This window comes from Crinia signifera, chromosome 4 (assembly GCF_055691185.1).
Source record: "Crinia signifera chromosome 4, ASM5569118v1, whole genome shotgun sequence".
Classification (NCBI taxonomy): domain Eukaryota; kingdom Metazoa; phylum Chordata; class Amphibia; order Anura; family Myobatrachidae; genus Crinia; species Crinia signifera.
In genome coordinates this window covers 251,367,543-251,387,027 of record NC_139220.1, presented here as the reverse complement: position 1 = coordinate 251,387,027, position 19,485 = coordinate 251,367,543, and positions in this window count along the sequence as shown.

The following is a 19,485-nucleotide window of genomic DNA, read 5'->3' as shown; positions in this document are numbered from 1 at the left end:
TCAGAGTGACATACATCCCGAACCGCCCCCAATAAAGGAGGCAGCAGGGACACGTCAATGGGCCTTCTGCTATCCGGAGCCACAGCGGAAGCGCGCCGCCAGCCCCTCAAGGCCCGAGACACGAGAAAAGACCGACCGGGGTCCGATTTCCCATACAGCGATGAGAAGAACGACACACCGGCCAACAGCCGTCTCACGGCCGACACCGATTGCCCTCCGGAGTACAAACTCCACACAAACGCCAGCATGGCATCGCCCGGGGCCTTACCTTGTTGTGATGCGGACATTCTGAATTGTTCCCATTCCAGCCAGCCAGCTTGGTAACAACGCAGCGTTCTAGGAGCAATAGCCCGCATGGCTAGTTCCTCCATGACGGCCTGATGACCTGCCAAACATAAGGAGGACAGGGCTCACCAATCAAGTCGGCCCCCGGAGCCAGGGACCGAAGCCTAGCCCAGTCACGCCTGGACAGGGTGTCGGCAATCGAGTTATCCACCCCGGGAACGTGCCTGGCAACAAAATGCAAGTTAATCTGCAAACATTTTAACACAAGGCGCACCCGCAAACGCACCACCGGCAGTGAAGAAGAGCTCTGTTTGTTGATGGCTTGGACCACCCCCAGGTTATCACACCAGAAAGTGATGCAAGCATCGCGCAGACGGTCGCACCACAGTTCTAAGGCCACCACAATTGGGAACAGTTCAAGCAGTAGCATGTTCCTAGTGAGCCCCTCCCCCGCCCATTCCTCCAGCCAGGTCGCAGCGCACCAAGAGCCATGCAGGAACGCGCCAAAGCCAATTCCTACCGCAGCGTCGGTGTATAGCTGTTATGTGACGGGCTAGGCCACAGCAACACACCATTGAAGTCGCGGAGGAAGACCTCCCAAACTCTAAGATCCCGTTTGAGTTCTGCATTCAGGCGTACGAAGAATTGAGGCCTATTTGGACCTGCCATGGCTAGCTCCAGTTTTCGGCAGAAAACCCTACCCATGGGGATAACCCGACACGCGAAGTGAAACAGACCCAGTAGGGACTGTAGCTGGCATACCCTGAGCTTGCCAGAGGCCAGGAACTGGGAGATCGCCCCCTGTAGCCGTGCAAGCTTATCAGGGGGCAACCTGCAGCATCCGGCCTGCGTGTCAATCTCAATACCCAAGAAAGAAAGGCACTCAGTTGGCCCTTCTGTCTTGTCCGCCGCGACTGGGACTCCGAAATGTGAAAACAGCTGTTGCATTGTGGCCAGGAGAGCCCAGCAGCGCGGGGAATCAGCCGGGCCAAAGCACAGGAAGTCGTCCAAATAATGGGCGACCCCCGTCTCGCCCGAACACTCCATGACGCACCAATGCAGGAAGCTGCTGAAGCACTCGAAATAGGCGCAGGACACGGAACAGCCCATGGGCAAGCAATGGTCTACATAATAACCCGAAGGCAGCTTAAACCCCATGAACCTGAAGGAGTCCGGATGCAGAGGCAACAGCCTAAATGCCGACTCGACGTCCACCTTGCCTAGCAGTGCCCGCCTCCCGAAGCTGCGCACAATCACTAATGCCTCCTCGAAGGACTGGTACCGTACATGACACAACTCCGCAGGAATTGCATCATTCACGGACAACCCCGGTGGATGGGACAGGTGCTGTATCAAGCGAAACTTGTCCGGCTCTTTCTTGGGCATCACCCCCACAGGTGACAGTACCAAATCCTGCACCGGAGGCTCAGGAAATGGGCCCACCATCCTGCCCAGAGTCACCTCCTTCTCGACTTTACAACTGCAAAACAAGGTTTAGGATATGACCTGGAGTGGCGCACTGCTGCCTAAGAACTGTACTTTCCCCGGTTATCACCCAATAACCCTTCAAATACCAAACATGCAACAATAGGGATTTCCAAGTCTCTGGCGCAATACTCGAATCAGGTGACTCTGAAGGTCTTTATCTTCAGATGTCTTCACACTTTTCAAGAATGTTCTCAATAATACATAGAAAGAGAGAGGGGATCAATGGTTATACTGATTCTACCCAAATTCGAAGATAAAACAATATAGAGGATATGAATGTATGGGCGTACCCCACTCACGGTAAGTAGGGTGATGTATAGGCACGTAGTGGTTTCTTTTGTTCTCTTCTCTTTCTTAATTTCTTCTTTTTTTCTCTTCTTCTGTTTTTCTGCTCTTCTATTGGGTCTTTCTCCACTGGGTGAATTTATTTGTCTCCGTGAAGAATGGAAGTGAAAAAAGGGGAGGTTAATACGTGGATCTGTAAATGTCAACGAACACCCCGTGCAGATTGGATGTAGAGAGACGTAATGATCGTACCTTACTCACCCAAAGAAAGAGCAAGATACATGTGTAAAGGTATCTTTAGATATCACTGTTTATACTAGAAAGAAATGGATGTGCATACCGCACTTACGTGAGGGGATGATGGGTATATACCCGTAGCGTGTTCTTTGCCTGTGAATGATTCTGTTTCACCGTGAAACCAGATTTTTCTTAATTGGAAGTGTAGAGTGGATAGAGATAATAAAAATGGTATTAGTGAGTGAATGTTTATTTATTTTATCCACTCTACACTTCCAATTGAGAAAAATCTGGTTTCACGGTGAAACAGAATCATTCACAGGCAAAGAACACGCTACGGGTATATACCCATCATCCCCTCACGTAAGTGCGGTACGCACATCCATTTCTTTCTGGTATAAACCGTGATATCTAAAGATACCTTTACACATGTATCTTGCTCTATCTTTGGGTGAGTAAGGTACGATCATCACGTCTCTCTACATCTAATCTGCACGGGGTGTTCGTTGACATTTACAGATCCACGTATTAACCTCCCCTTTTTTCACTTCCATTCTTCACGGAGACCAATAAATTCACCCAGTGGAGAAAGACCCAATAGAAGAGCAGAAAAACAGAAGAAGAGAAAAAAAGAAGAAATAAAGAAAGAGAAGAGAACAGAAGAAACCGCTACGTGCCTATACATCACCCTACTTACCGTGAGTGGGGGTACGCCCATACATTCATCTCCTCTATATTGTTTTTTCTTCGAATTTGGGTAGAATCAGTATAACCATTGATCCCCTCTCTCTTTCTATGTATTATTGAGAACATTCTTGAAAAGTGTAAAGACATCTGAAGATAAAGACCTTCAGAGTCACCTGATTCGAGTATTGCGCCAGAGACTTGGAAATCCCTATTGTTGCATCCTTCTCAACTTTGTCCAGGACCACCTGGGGCATGTCAATTGCGGATTTCAGGTTTCTCAGAGACCCGGACGCCACCTCCCCATGAATGGGGAGGAGGAATCCTCGCGAGAAACCTGTGGCCAAAAATTCCGCCTCCTCCCTGAGGGGATACCGCCCCAGCCAGACGGCCAGGCAGTCACCCCTCACCGGAGAAGGTGCCTTACTGAGGAGGGGCAGGGGCCGGAGCGGCTCCAATATTTTGCCTGGGAGCCCCTCCCGCCTGTTTGTCGCGGGGGCAGTCCTTAACAGAGTGCCCTCCCCAGCATTTTGAGCATTGATGGCAAAACTTACAGTGAGTACCCGCTGCGCATCCCGCCCCATTAAAGGCAAAACATCTGCCCGCTGACTGTCCCCCTCCGGCGCCCCCACAAAAGGACGAGGGGGCCCTGCGCGGGACGGCCAGGGCTGCCGGGGCTGCAGAAGCAGAGGTGGTGGAGGTCGAAACCGACGGCTTCTTACCCATCCACACCTCGACATCCTTGGCCCCAAGGGCCATAATATCGCAACCCGACTGTTTCCGTCGGAATTGCTCATCATAGGCCCGCCATACGTTCTCGCCGTCGTCCATGTACATGGCGTGCATCATATGGATGTATCTTATCACATTCATATGTTCCTGGGTTCTGATTTCCAGATAACATGCATCGAACATGAACAGCCCCACCTGCCACCTCTGATACGTGCAATATGCAGCTTTGCCTATCCCCCCTTTACGCTTTGCTGTGCGATAATCTTTCTCATCTTGCGCAGTCATGGTAAAGAAGCTGACGTATCTGCCATCTCTTATCCTATCCCTTACGCTGCACCGGAGGCCTCTCAGCACTGCCATGTTCTCGCAGTGGACCACTTGCCCTCTAGGAAACAGCGGGGAGCCCGAGTCGCCACTAGAGGACTGGGAGCGCCTACGGTGTCTCCTAGAGCGTCTGCACCTGTGTCTGGACCTACGTCCCCCCTCCTCCCCTGAGGTCACCGATTCAGACCCCGAGGAGGAGGAGGTACGGGAATACCGACGCCTGCGCTTCTTGCGTGCACTGGAGGACCCACCTGGAACAGCTCCTGCTGCGGACGCACCTGCGGACCCGGAAGGACCGGCTACCTCCACCGGCCCGGCAACGGCCCCATCCGACTGTTGATGCTACGGCATCGATAGGACTGCGTCCCCTGAAGGGGTGGAACCCGCCACCGCGGGTGGATTGCCCAGAGCGGCCAGCACATGAGAAGCAGGACCCCGGGTAGAAAGAGCCCCAGAAGAGAGGATGGCTGGAGACTGGGCCCCAGACCCTGACCTAGTGTTCTGCGGAGATGGCTGACCCGCCAGCGGCGTCAGCATCGCCACTAACTGCCGGACCACCGCCATGTCGACATCAGGGGCAGACGCCTGCGCAACGCCAGGCAGAACCGGTCCCTGAGTTGGGGGTGTAGCCACCTGTGCAGCCTTGGAGGGCCTGAAGCGCTGGGGCAGCAGGCGCGTCCTGCTAAGCCACCTCCTCCTTGCCCTCCATAGGGGAGTTATGGGGGACCCCCCGGAGGGGTGACTTAGAATGGGGATGGTCGATGGGGAGCTAAGGGTGCCCGGGAGGGATGAGTCCCCAAGCTGGGGGATGAGACCCGCTGCTTGCGCCCGGCGGCCATCTTGGATGGACGTGTCCGCGCCAGGCGCATCCCCCCTCTGTGCCCCCACTGCAGCGTTCCCCCGTGACCATGTACACCTGCCTCTTCGCCCTCTACCTCCGCCGGGGGTGCCTCCGCTACCCCGGGCGGGAGCGCTAGCCGCTCTGACAGGTTGCGGCCTAGCGCTGCGGGTGACCGCGTCATAAGCCGACGACGCGGTCCCCCTCGCGCCCCGCCGCCGTGGTCCCGATCTCGCCGCCTCTCTGCCTCCCCGCCCGGCCTGCACGACGCTAGCCGGGGACGGATCAGAGGGGGAGTGGGGATGCGCGAAACGGGCGGGTGCGTGATTCTACGCGGGCGCGGCATTGGTAGGGCGGGCAGCAGCAGGCAGACTACAAGGGATCTGAGAAAAAGCCCTAAGGAGCAGGAGGAAGAAGGAGAGAGATAAATGAAAGGAAGAAAGGTAGAGATTAGCAGAATAGAGAATAAGTAGCAATAAAGGGGGGTTTTGCAGGAGGGAAACCAACCTGCTCCTTGGGAAAACCAGGCCAGAGGGCAGATCACCTGACTCTCTGGCTATTCCTACTACAGGAAACTCCTCCCTAGCTCCCTAATTGGCTATTGCTGCAGCATCATAGCCCTTATCAAAACCACAACTTAAAGTGCAGGCATCTCAGACTCCTTCGGTAGTTTATGTCCCTCTAGCTTAATCAGCCCTCGGTTTTCTTTCATGTTAAAAATAGGCGTATTCTATTAATGTTGTATTTATTCGTATTCGTATTCAAAAATATTAATACGCCATGTATACACCATGAATACGAATACACATCATCGTATTTTCAGGATAGAAAATCCTGAAAATACGAATACGCATAAAAACATTGTATCTTGCTGTAGGAATACAAATTTTTTATACGATTTTACCTTAGTAAATTTCCCCCAAAATCTAGACAGGTTTATATTTGAGCATAGCAGTACTCCATGGAGTTTCTTTCTCAAATTCTGTTTGATCCTCCAGGACTTCCTTAGAGAATGGGTAATGAACATGCATAAAACAGACCCTTGAGTTGTCCTAAACAATAAGTGAATGAAATGAAGATGCCCAAAGTATGATTCCCAGTGAAAGGGTGTACTCTATTATATATCAATTGTGGAAAGATGAACACACTTCAATTGTCCTTCTGTGGTACCCTTAAGGCAATGCGTCCTCCCTTAGGATGATAATGGGGCACCTTTGAATCAAACTTAATAAATGGTGTACTATTGTCTGTTTCAGTTACTGGTTCTTTAACGTTTAGGAAAAAACATTCACATTAAGGGCCTGATTCTAGTTCACTTTTAAAAGCAAATTCTCTATCTAATTCTCCAGATGCATAGCTCAGCCCTGATTTGCTGAAAGTGTCTCCATGTGTTGCATAGAGCCAACCATGCTAACAGCTTCTATAGCGCTGTGACAGGGATGGAGGAATCCGGCTCGCCCTGCTGTCAGTACGGGATGATCCTGCAGTGGAGGAGGAAATCAGCGCTGGAGCCTGGTGGTGTACCAGAGAACATCGAAGTACCCTGCCAGAACCAAGAAACCGTAGAATGTGAGTCAAATAATCTTAGGATTATCAACTTGTCCGATAGAGAACTCACAATACCACAGATCACAGTACTTGAGAGGGGTCTCTCCTTTTCCCCTACAAAATCATTTAATCGCTTTCATTGGGAAAAAGATCTAAAGCTGTTTGGCAGGAAAATGCTTCTAAAAAAATTCTACGCTAACAGCAATGAAGATCATGAAATGCCCACTGTATTAGACAGCAGAGATGCCGAATGTCTGGCAGCCCTAGAAGAACTGCAACAAGAATCAAATCATAGCAGTGAGACTCTCAACATAATAAGACCACAATGCCGAAAGAAATCACAATTCTTTCCTCAAGATACCACCTGTCCGCAAGTAAGAGTCTTTCAAGAATTGGTGTCACGTGATCTCGACAACTTATATAAAAGAACCCACAGAAGACAATACCAGAGTAACCTCCAGAAAGAGGAAATCAAAGCACTACAGGAGATTAAAACTTGGGAGGACATACAGATCAAACCCTCGGATAAGGGTGGTAATGTCGTGATATGGCCAACCCACATGTATAAAAAAGAAGCTCTAAGACAGCTGGAGGATACAGGGTGCTACAGGAAAATACTGTTCAATCCCACGGAGAACTTCAATACGGCATTAGTGAGAATTTTGGATAGAGCCTTGAATAATGGAGTTATAACCAAACCAGAGTATGGATACCTAAAAACAGAACATCCCAAGACGCCTACATTCTATCTGCTGCCAAAGGTTCATAAAAACCTGTTGGAACCTCCCGGTCGCCCGATAGTCTCGGGGATCGGTGGCATATCAGAAAATCCAAGCAGATTTGTGGATTTACACTTACGCCATCACGTATTAGGACTACCATCGTATATCCAGGATACATCTGATGTTCTGCGCAAATTGGATGACATACAACTGGAGGAAAATCATATACTCGTAACATTGGACGTTGAGTCCTTGTATACGAGCATAGAACATTCCTTAGGCCTATCTGCTGCCCAGTATTTTCTCCGGATGGAAGGTTATACTGAATTCCATACCTTCATTATGGAGTTGTTGGATTTCATCCTAACACGGAACTATTTCACATTTTGTGATCAACATTTCTTGCAGACCAGGGGCACTGCAATGGGGGCCGCCTGTGCCCCCACGTATGCTAATTTGTTTTTAGGATGGTGGGAACGTGAATATGTGTTCAATGAGGAAAACGATCGATATACCAGCCATGTGATAGCATGGTGGAGGTATATCGACGATATACTGCTAATATGGGAAGGAGATCAACCCACATTGCTCAAATTCATCGAGCATTTGAACCATAACAGTCTCAACATCAAACTGACCCACCACCTGAGCACAGAATCAGTTCCGTTCTTGGACTTAGAGATATATAGAGGGTCCAATGGAATTATTCAGACCCAATTATATCGAAAAGAAACATCCACCAACTCCATATTACACCAAACCAGCTCCCACTTTCCTCCCACAGTGGAGAATCTCCCCAAAGGGGAATTTTTACGGTTACGAAGGAACTGCTCCGATAACAAGATCTTTAAAGAACAGAGTCAAGATCTAACGAGTAGACTAATGGAAAGGGGGTACAGTAGAAGGTCAATAAAGAAGGCCAAGAAAGCAGTAACCCAAATCAATCGGGAAACCTTGATCTTCTCCAAAAAGAAGGCCGAGGAAGACACAAATAAAATCAGATTTGTAGGCAACTACTGCAGAGAATGGAGGAACATACAACAAATTATTCAACAACACTGGCCAGTGCTCCTACTTGATGAAGACCTTTCCAAAGTACTTGACCCTAAAGTAGCCATGAGTTGGCGACGTTCAAAAAATCTGCGGGACGAATTAGTCCATAGTCACTACAACAATAAAAAAACTCTGAAAACGGACATTGCACAGGGATCCTTCGCCTGTGGGAATTGCAAAGCATGTGAATACATGCATAAATGTGGGGAAGTGGACGATAAATATGGTAATAGGATTCAAATCCAACAATTCATAAACTGTAATTCAACAGGGGTTATATATTGCATTATATGCCCCTGTAAAAGGAAATACGTGGGCATGACCACCAGAGCCTTAAAACAAAGGATATTAGAACACGTGGGAACAGTACGTAATTCCATCTCTGATATGGCCAAATTTAAAAAATTGACCTCAGTGGCACGCCATTATCATCGCCACCACAAGAACTCATTCAAGGGAACACAAGTTATCGGTCTGGAACGAGTAAGACTAGGAATTCGAGGTGGAGATCTCCAGAAGAACCTCTTACAGCGAGAAAGTGAGTGGACATTCAAATTAGATGCCCTCTCACCATCAGGCTTAAATGAATATATAAATTATCAAGTATTTCTGTAATATCTCTATCAAGGAATGGTATGCACCCTTTACCATATAAATAGATAATGAAGTCTCTATAAATCTTGGGGTCAGGATAACTATTTCACACCAATTCACGATTTAGGTAATCTCTATACCTTAATACTCACGTTCACATACCAATTTCTTGTGTAAATTGGTTTACTATTCAATACTATCCCCTCAAAGGGATAGGCACTCATCACTGGAGGCCCAGACTAGCGGGGCATCAAAATGCCACATAATAGTGGTCACCACTTTTCTGTCCACTATACTCAGATATACTCCTATATCCTTCTTTCACTCCTATATATGTAGGATTTACTATAGATATATAGCTAATACTATATATATATCTTTCTATTATATTTAACAATTTATTATATATATTTTTTTCACTTAACACTAATTTTACACTTTTTTCACTTTGGCGCACAATCGGTTGTCGTTTAGTTTTTTCACCTCTTCATATATAATAACCATTATCATAATAAACACTGACTACTCAAACTTAGTATATATTAACAAATATCAATAGGGTGCGACTACATAAAAAGGAGCACACCCCTGACAGATCCTTGATTTTGATTAAAATGTAGCCAATAAAGATCAATACAGAGTATGAGAACCCACAAATTTCCTATAATCCAGCCCAATAAAAATATATAGTAAAAGATCCCTTCTTAGGCAATCTCATTCCATATCCTATGGCTGCAAACGTAGCATCGAGCAGTGTCATACAGCTTATGAGTGTATTCTAACAAAGAGATCCGATAAACAGCTGACGATATAGAGACGCTACCTGTTGCTAGGATACAGAATAACAATATCCGCCCAAAATTATCATAGCACCTATCTAACTTAGGGCAGATGAAACAAGCCCGCCCCAAGGGGTGGAACAAGAAACGTCAGAGTACTGACGTACCTGCTCCGACACTGGACTGAGTGATCATGCAGATCTGCTGCATAAAACCGCGACGGTGTCATGACATAGAAGTAAAAAACTGTGCGTCTCAACAATAGGTGAGAGCACAGACTGTTCCAAGTATGCTTCCGACCGCCCCGACAATAGGTTACGTAGGGACGCCGACCCGTTGCCATGGTGCAGACGGTGACGGCGTCCTGACGGAGGAGGTGTGGCTGCGCGTCTCGGCAGAAGATGAGAGCGCAGACCACTGAGAATGAGCTCACGTAGTGAATGACAGCTGGCGCTACCAATAGCGTCAGCTGCCCTGACGAATGGAGGATCCAATTAAATAGAAATGAGGGATTACCCGCGAAACAGGGGGAGTATAAATATACGTAAGGCAGGTACAGTTAGGTACTGGTGAACAAGCCTCCAGGCGAAATGCGCGTCCAGTATCAGGGCTGCATGTCACAGAGGGGAACCTGGTGTACTAAGGAGGATCCAGTGAAGGCTGTATAAGTATCAATTTGCTTATTTTTGTGTTTTTATTGGTCTTTTATTATCTGATTCTGTTGCTTACCTTATACAATGTGGCTATGGGTTAAGTGCTGGAATTGATCCAGCGCAATATAGGAGGATACTATGTATGGGCTATTCTCCTTATGGTAAAAACACTCACATTGTAGCATTTAACTATACAAGATTTGGGGTGTGGATGCAACACACAGATTGACAGCAATTTGTATTGAGTTGAATATTCAGATTGGTGTATCAAACAAGACTCAGTGAAATTTGTGTGCAAAATTTATTGGCTGCTTTCTCCCGAATTACTACATTGCTGTTATTATAGTTAAGCTGCTGAAATTTAACCTAAGATCTTATATATATATAACGACTTAATACCCCATATTTGTGGTGAGGATGCAACAATACTAATTAATAGCAAAATTCTTCTTGAACTATTGCATAAGTGAGGAATTATTGTACCGTCGCATACTACTGAGAAATAGTAAGAGTGAAATATACACAATTATTTCTCTGACCTAAGGGACTCTCATTGGTTCCGGTGCTAGGGTGATCCTCTGCACTGGTATAACTATCAGGGGTGAAACTGGACCCGAGCTTCCAACAGCAGATCCCTATTTTTCTTTACCCTCCTTTCCTTTTCACTGATCCAACCACAGGTCTCCATTATAATCATCCCCTCATCTGGTCCGTTCACTGCCTTTATGACACACGGCCAGAAAGAAGGAGAGATTGGAGACTAAGGGAAATCAGCTAACTCTCTAAGTAGATATGTATCTCTGAATCCAATTTGATCTATACTTAAAAGGAGGAGGTAATTCAAAGTTATATAATTGACCATCAGGCAGACTAAGACACTCTCTTCTCATTAAAGACTATTATTTCTCAATTTAAGGGACTCTCATTGGTTCCAGTACCAGGGTGATCCCTTGCACTGGGTTAACTATCAGGGGAGAAACTGAATCTGGTTTTCAACAGCAGATCCCTATTTTGTTCACTTTTTCTTCTTCTGCTATCTTTTTTCACTGATCCGACCACAGGTCTCCCTACAATCATCCCCTCATCTGGTCCGTTCACTGTCCTTGAGACACACGGCCAGAAAGTAGGAGAGATTGGAGACTAAGGGAAATCAGCTAATAATTGTCCTAATTATCTAGATAAAAACCTCATTAATATAACACCAACAGATCTTGGGTATTTAGCCCTACAAACCACAGAACCATATGCTGTGGTAACCCCTCTGTGACAAAGCACCTGATAAATAGATATTTCGCCATTTTTTATCTTTTAAAACACATCAATCATTAATTTGATTGCACATTTCTTAAAAAAAAAATTTTTTCACTTATATTTAAGTATTGTCACTCCATTAAAAATCAGCCAGGCCAATTGATGCCTCATGGGAGAATATCCCGCCATTGAGATCATGAAGTGATCACGGCTGATACATTCACATTAATTTGTGAATTCGTGATAAACAATACTATTAAGTCTAGTACACATAAAATCACACTAACACTGCATAATTGAAAAATACATAAAAAATATCTCTCCCTGTATGACTTTCCTCCTATAGATTAGGTATAGGGTTAAGCCAGTTTATAAAGTTTTATATAAACTATATAGAAATACTAAGTCGTGCCCCGACAAAAAAGTCACCCCTTTCTTCTTTTTCCTTCTTGATACTAATTGTGACTTTGGGAGCACCACCAACGAGGAAATTCTTAAGGGACGTCAGGTCCTGAGATAGAAAAACGTTGGTTTTATATTGTGATGTGAAATATCCTGCTGATGGTCTGTGCTAGTCCTCCCTATCTTTTCTTGGTGTAATATTGGTGTAAAATTAATGTGTGTGTGTGCGTGTAATAAACTTGTACTGTTCTAAGTGTCTATGTTTTTTTTAAAACATTCATTTTACAGGTGGACTACAAGTCCCGCATGCTGGGACTTGTGGTTCGCTAAGTCCCATCATGCGGGGAGGCCTGCTGGGACTTGTAGTTCACCTGTAAAAAGCAATGTTTTTTGTGTGATTTAAACGTATCAGGCCAGCGTCCACTTCCCACGGATGCCAGTGACAGCCCCGGACAGGTGAAGCCTGGGGGGAACTCCCTTTATTGGGGGGGGGGAGGGGGGTCCCAGGTACCTCTTCCATGGCAGACCAGCCATGGTGAGCATAATACGGCTGGGGTACCTTATGTAAAAAGTGTCCCTCGGCTGTGGCATGACACGGCGGGCTGTTGGAGCCCAGTGCTGGTTCCAAAATACGGGGGGGCTCAGTGTTTTTGTCCCCCATATTTTTAGAACCATGACTGGTCCAAGAGTCCGGAGTTGGTTTCAGAAATACGGGGGTCCCTTACACTTTTTGTCCCCCGTATTTTTGGAACCAGGTCCGGCTCAATGAGCTTGGGGTTGGTTATGCTCAGGAGGGGGGACCCCACGCCATTTTTTTAACACAAAATCATACATTTCCTCAAATTCACAAATTTCATGAGTAAAAATCGCACGTCCTCAAAATCGCACATTTTCGTGACTATAAATCGCACATTTTCATGACTATAAATCCTACATTATCGCACTTTTTTGCCCGGAATTCGTATCTCATTAAATATGCGAATTCATGGCAAAAAATGCAATTTAAAAAAGGTGCAATAATGTGTGATTTCGGAAAGTGACTAAAAATCACACTTCATTAAATCTCACCCTTTTTCTCAAAGTGGATAGAGTATGAACACAACTTTAACAATGACCACTTTACAATTTCTGCATGTGACCACAAATTGGAATTTTAAAGTTTCTTGCATTCCATTACACGGAAACCAGCAGCAGCTTGTGTTCTATTACAGGGAAACCAGTAGGCGCTTGTGTGATTAGTGGGACGGACAACTCGGGCAGTGGCGGGTATTAGAATTTAAAAAATAAAAAAATGTGTCAAATGACTAGCTGGCCTCTGATTGGCTGAGGTTTCCCTCCCGGCCCCCCGGAAAGGTGGGCAACACTCCCAGATACCGCCGGACCCCCCTGCATCTCCCCTGCGGCAGCGTTAAATTACCGTGATTCGCAATTTTTTGGGGGGGAGGGGGCTAAATATGCAAATCGTATAATTTTAGCCCCCCCTCCTCAAAGACCATTTAATTGCGGCATTTTCTGTACTGGGGGCGGGGTTTGATGACATCTACATTAAGCCCCGCATCCAGAAGTGCTGCTGACAGCTGAGTCTCCTCTCTGAGACTTTAAACGTAGACAAGTATACTGTATATTTCACTATTGTGATGACACCATCTTGCCGGGATATAACTTGTTGAGTCTAGTCAGTCTTTTTGCCAAGTTTGAACTTCTACAGGCTCTGGCAGCTGATGATTCTTTCTTTAGTAGAGAGTGCCCCATGCTTAGGGATACGTACCACTATTGTTTTTATGTTGATAGATGGCAACCTGCTAATTACATGTGTCACTGACGTTTTGCATAGCACAGGAACAAACATTATTTCCCACATCACGTAACCAGGATGTTATCTCCCAGCCTACTTTATTTCCTGGCTCAGCAGTAGAAATGTCATTAATCTTTGAAGTTCATGCTGTTCCTTGTTTAAAACACAATTCTCGCCACTTAGAGAAAAGAAATGCTGAAAATGTTATTGTCAGGAACAATCCCCTAATGTGGAAAATGTGCATATAAACACTGCTTTTTCTGTTAAATAACTCTCAGTTTTACCCAACATACTTATATTAATGAAATGCGTAAAAGGAATACATGACCAACATATCAAGCAATATTATAATGGAATTCTAGTTGTGACACAAAGGGCCGATTCAGACTTGATTGCTGCTGTGCGAATTTAAGTTTAATCAAGTATAGATTGCGCATTCGGCTGGGCGGTAATGCAATGTGTGCAACGCTCTCCAGCGATGCAATCCAGGTACTTTTTTGGTTCACTAGCAGTTTGCAAGGTGATTGACAGGAAGCCGGAGTCTGATGCTTGTAACCTGGCGTTTAACAGGCATGCTTAAAAAAACACAGGCATACCAGAATAAACGCAGGAGTGCCTAGGGAGAGAGCTCTCTCAGCCAATCAGCAGCCAGCCAGTCTTTTAAAAGTTTTTTTTTCTCTCCTGGCCCCCTCCGCTGATCTATCGCATGTAAAAAAAAATGGCACATCAATGCCAAATTGTAAGTGAGCCCTCCTGGGGAGCTGCCGGGGGAGCTCAGGGGAAACTTGGTCTGCCTTGTCCTAAGGACTAGTGTATGGGGACCTTAACACCTCTACATTTTTAAGAGAACACCCAAATTAAGGGAGGGAGGAGTAGATTTATACAAGCTTGGAGACAGCTAAAGTGGCTGATGATATAATACCAACCAACTCCTAACTGGCATTTTTCAAGCACAGACTGTAACACATCTCTTTCCATCCATTCAATATCTTTCCAAGCTTTGATACTCTTTCAGTATTAACCAGTCAATTGTCTGACAGCCCTCTTTTAATGACAGCATGCATGTGAGCCAGGATCCACCACTGGGGGCTGCTTAGAACTTGCATGCAACTCACATTGTTCACAGATGTTGTGGATTTCAGCATACTGCACACACGCCAAAGAAAGAACTTGCTTTGTGCACATGTGCCATATCAGAAATCTGCCAGGGCTGCCTACATGACCCTCTCCTTCAGGGAGAAAATGCTTTGTTCCTGTACTTCCCTGGTCTTGTATGATTGCCGTCACCTGTGGTGAAACATCTTTCTTATCAATTACCTAACTCCCCACAGGTGATGGCAATCATATATTACCAGGGAAGTCTGGTAACAGAGCATTTTCGCCCTGAAGGAGAGGGGAGGCAACCCTGGTGGAGATAGCTTGTGCACACAGATTGCTCCATCTGTCACTGGGTCACAGTTTTTGTGAAATGTGTGTTTCCTGGCGGTAATTATATGAGAGCAAAGAACTATTCTGTCTTATTGCATGTAAGCGGACTACTTTGCTGGACTGTATTGTTCAGATTGGGATAGGAAGTCTGTTTCAGCTGGTTCTTTTGCATCCAGCATATGGTTGGTGTATGCCTCAGAACTAATGATGACAGCAGCAGATATTAGGACAGTGTGTGGGAAGGGCTTTACCATGCAGTTGCAGGGATTTTTATAGCCAGATGCAATAAGCCACAGTGATTAACAACAAGCTAATTGGTCAGCTGGAGCTATCCAATTACAGCTGTCGATAAGCTTTCAGGCTGTACAGCATTTCTGTTCCAATCTGAGGGAGGCTTGGACCATCCATGGTAAGCTCTCTTGTTGTGAATGCAGCTAATTCCTTAACATATACGTTCTGATATTTTTCCAGGGAACCAAATGGTCAACGTACACTAGTAGCAAATTTACTGTGCAAGTAAAATGTGCTGTAAATAAATATTATTCTGTGGCAAAAAACTATCTTCAAACCTATCTCCCCCCCCATGGTAAATTTCCATGGATAATTGAATATGACTCTTAGTATATAAAGGCAAGTACGGACATTAGCATAAACGACTAAGCTGGCTGGCATAGCTGTAGGGAAGTAGGGAAATGCAACCACAGATGCATCCCACTCAGAATCAGGTAGAATAAGTAGTGTGGGCGGGATGTTGTAACATCCGCAGCCCTGTATCGCTGGGCATCGCATTATTAATAACGGCATATACTCTAACTTATGCGGTTATTAACGCAAGGGACAGCTCTTGCGATAAGAGCTGTACCCTTGCGATGCGGTGCCGGCACTGGACTTCCGGGTCTGTGACTTCCGGGTCTGTGACTTCCCGGTCTGCGCATGTGCGCATGCGCAGAGTGACGGCTCCGGCTGCAGGGCATGCTGGGAGGGATCCGTGACGGATCCCTCAAACAGCGCTGCGGTAAGAAGCCCATAGGCTTCTGCAGGGAATCGCCAGCTTTTGCTGGCGATTCCCTCCACAGCGCTGCCACTACGGAGGGGCCATACAGCATACAGAAATGAGGTAAAAACCCCATTAATACGGTTTTTACCGCATTTCTGCTTTAGAGAATCTCCCCCTGTGTGAGGTGGCGACAGAGAGGAGGGGGCAGGGAGGAGGCCGCAGACAGGTCTAATCCTCTCTTAAAATGCCCCTGCTTATTGACCAGTATTTTTTGTAACTGAGGGGTAGATTTATGGTACTTGTGTAGTTTCACGCCGGGTTCTACGCTCGCCACAACTATCTAAAATAAACTAATTTAACTCCATGCCAACATGGATAGTTCATACCCCCACTATCCATGTTGGCATGGAGTTGATTTTAGATAGCGTAGCGAGCCACCGAGCCCGCAGCGTGGACGAGTGAATCGAGCCCCGCAAGGGGACTCAGACGCCTGGCGCCGTGAAAATTCACAAGTACCGATTTATCATTAGGTGAAGTGGGGTATATGCGCTATCCCCGTGCACTAAAGCAGGGGATAGCGCATCCCCTGATCTATCAAACCCGCTGTGCGGATACTTTAACGGCAGCAGTTCGGGGGCGGGGACTTAGCACATGTACTAGTTTTAGTACAGCGCGCATTAGCCATATCTAATTTATGATTCTTCTTTATGTGCCCTTCGTGCATCTCTGAGGTGCTGTCCTTATCGCCAGAATTTTCTATGATGTTACGCGACGCTTGCTGGTCTCCGGCGTCTTCAAATTCAAACTGCACATGCGCCGGGTACACAGCATCCCCGGCGAAGATTACCCGGGGCATGTGTAGTTTGAATTTGAAGACGCCGGAGACCAGGAAGTGGAAAACTGCGCATGCGCCGGGTACACAACGCGAGACCAAGGTATCCGGGGCATGCACAGAAGACGCCGCCGAATGCCTACTTAGCATTCGTTATGGGAGGAAGTGTATCCCCAGCAGGAGGGGATAACGCACTCCCATAACGTGCACACAAACATTAATAGATTCAGGCGAAAGTCAGGTTCTCTTCACCAAGGTAAAGTGGTGAAGCAAACCTGTGCCCATAAGGTTCCTTACAGCAGGATTAATAAATCTACCCCTGAGTCCTAATGATCTGAAATAGGGTATGCTTACCGACTTTGTGAGAGCAGCCTGGTCAGCTCAGCTGGGGGTGGAGCAGGGGGAGTGACCCTGAGAAAGGGAGATGTAAAAGAGGAAGGACAATTAAAATGAGGCAGGATTGGGAAGAAGGGGGTGTGGCTACAATGAGGTGATTCATCCAGAAGCGCATCATCTGCTGCTCTGTCGCTAATTGGGCAGCCATGAAGAGGGAGGCCTCAAAGGAAACTTTCCTGTGCTTTTGAGGGGCCGGGTACACCACCCCATTTCCGGGACCCTCCTGGCCTTTCCAGGAGAGTAGGCAAGTATGAAATAGGGGCTACCCTAATTATGGCCCCTTATTTTTATATTTGCATACAACCCTGTCTAATCTAAATAACATAACACATAACATTGGCCCTTATTCTGATTGACGCGGACTTTACCGCATACTTTCGGATCGCGTGTTTTCGGCGTCTGCGCATGCGTGGAGAACGCAACGCGCATGTGCCACGCCTTGACTCCGTACCAGTTCGGCCAAATCCCGTCCAAAACTGTTCCCCGCAATCAGTCGGGAAATATGGGCGTATTATGGGCGTCATGCGGAATGACACATGGGCGTAGTTTCAAAGTGGGCAAAACGGGGCGGAAACATGGGCGGATACGGGGGAGTACACTTATGTTGGGGGGCGTACATTCGGATAGCACTCCGAATGCACGCGATCAAAAAGGGCAGAAATGTGCGGTGTCCACAAGTGTACTATTGCTTAGCGGACACCACTCGTTCATGCGGTAGGCGAACGTACGCCTAATGACTACAAGCATTAACACCTGAACCCAATAGAATCGACTCCTTTACGCATTACTCACTAATAGGACGCTTGTCAGTGCTTTAATTGAAACCATTGCACTTCAATTGCTGTAAGGGTTAATGTGTGCAATGCATGTGTTAGGCATGCTTGTAAGGATATATTGGCATCTAATTGATTCCAATTCCAAATAAGAAGTTTTTTATGAGGATAGGTAATTGAATAAGTGGGTCATGTGATGTATTGCAGAAGATACATAATAGTGGGTTGTTTGGCGTAAATACTCCGCTTACGTGCGGTAGCACCGCTTGGCTCCCGTTCGGATGCGGTATTCCCGAGCATACTCTGTAATACTCTGTAATACCGTGCAGAATCTGAGTGTTTCTCCCGCACACGCATGGTTTGTATGTCGTCCGTAAACACGCCCTGTTCTTAAAGAGTGAGTCCGTCCGAATGCGGAGGACCCGTGGGCGTTTCTACGGACGATGGCCGCACGCGGCAGAACACCGTGGCGTGCGGACCGCACCGTAAGAATGCGGGAATATCCGCACCGATCAGAATAAGGGCCATTGTAACAGGATGCTAAACAAAGACCTATTGATCTTAAAAAAATAAATAAAAAAAAAGTTTAAATAAATAAACCATTCAAAATTGGCACACGCCTCTGTGAGAAATAGTTTGGGGTGTGTTCTGAATAAATATGGACCCGGGAGGCCTGTACCAGCAAATCATCTGTGCAGTTACAGTCGTTTTTCTATTCATTCTGGAATCTTACAATGGAGGAAACTCAATCAAAAGTACAGTCAAATACCTGCTGTGTCTGTGGAAATGCCTGCAGAGAAAAGATAAGAACAGTGACATAACTATTGTTACATAAGAATAAAAAAAAATCACTTGGATGCAAGTTTGATGGGCCGACATCAGAAAAGTGTTTTTGCACCTTGATATATCATGTTGCACTGCAAGGGAAAGAAAGACATTTATGTTTTGACATGCAGATCCTGGCTGATTTTGCATGTAACCCACAATGGACAGCTTTATTTTTGCATTAGGCACACCCCTCCTTAATCATTTTGAAATCCTTAAATCTGCACTGTAATGTATCTTGATTTTAGGGGTTATTCAGACCTGATTGCAGCCCTGCGATTTTGCAAGGTGGGCAATTCTATTTTTAACATCAATGGTTTTTATTGAAAAAAAACAGACTGTTTATGGGGTACAGATAAAAAGATAGGAGACAATCGCAAAGGGGAGGTAAGGGAAATAGGGAGGGTCATGGGTACATCCAGAATTTGGCATAAAACACAATAACAAAGGGTAATCACATGAACAACAATAAAATATTAAAGACACATATCGTAGAGCACAGGCGGTAGACGGTGAGAATATCCATAATTCAATATGAGAGATAAGTGGTAGCAATTAAACGAG